Below are 869 nucleotides of genomic sequence, written 5' to 3'. Positions count from 1 at the left end.
ACTACTTGTACTTCCTGATGAAGTTCAATATGAGGAAAACATCAAGCCTGTCCACCATTTAGGGATGCTGTAGTAGACCTCAAATTTAACTATTTTATAGTAATCTACTATAAGAAATATATTTTTTTCCTAAGGAAATGGGGATTGAGTTACAGTCTTTGTTTCACATGGGGAAGGAAAAACAGATGGTGGGGCTGCAGAGCTCTTCACAGGAGGGCACACCAGTCAGTACTGAACACAATAAAAAGACCTAAAATAGGGTTCCTGCTCGCCCTAGATTAATTATTTTTGGGCTTACTATGTGCAAATGTCACATATTAGAATGGTATTTATCCACTGTTTCCGCCACCACCCACCAAATTTATCCCTGAACATAGAAGGCTGAAGCACAGCTTTGCTGCCCTCCTGCTAGTTAGGCAGAATTCATCCTCTAGCTCCACTTGAGGGTTTTCTGCTTTATGTATTCTTGGCTCTTGTTCTCTTCCCTGACTGCGTTTCCTAGTTTTTTTTTAGTAAGTAAGTACTGTTACAGGTATCCATCTCCCTGACTGGGGAGGTATTTGACTTACTCTTCTACACAATACACCTAGATCTGATTGACAGACATGATCACATAACTTTAATTTTTTCAAACTTACTTACAAATTTTCAGTCTGTTTTGCAGTTCACAGTGCTCTGGCCAGAGTGGATGCCCCTCTCTACCATTCTGAGACTGTCCCTAGAGCTGCTGAGAAGATGCAGTTTTCTTACTTAGAAGAATGCAGTGTGTTTTGAGATCATAACTATAGTACAGATGACTTTTAGCCTTCAACCATCTTGCCACATTGAGTTAGCAGTGATGATCCAAAGAGTAAATTGTGCTCCAAAAG

Source organism: Balearica regulorum, chromosome 3, assembly GCF_011004875.1.
Source record: "Balearica regulorum gibbericeps isolate bBalReg1 chromosome 3, bBalReg1.pri, whole genome shotgun sequence".
Taxonomy (NCBI): Eukaryota; Metazoa; Chordata; class Aves; order Gruiformes; family Gruidae; genus Balearica; species Balearica regulorum.
Note: the sequence above shows the minus strand (reverse complement) of the source record.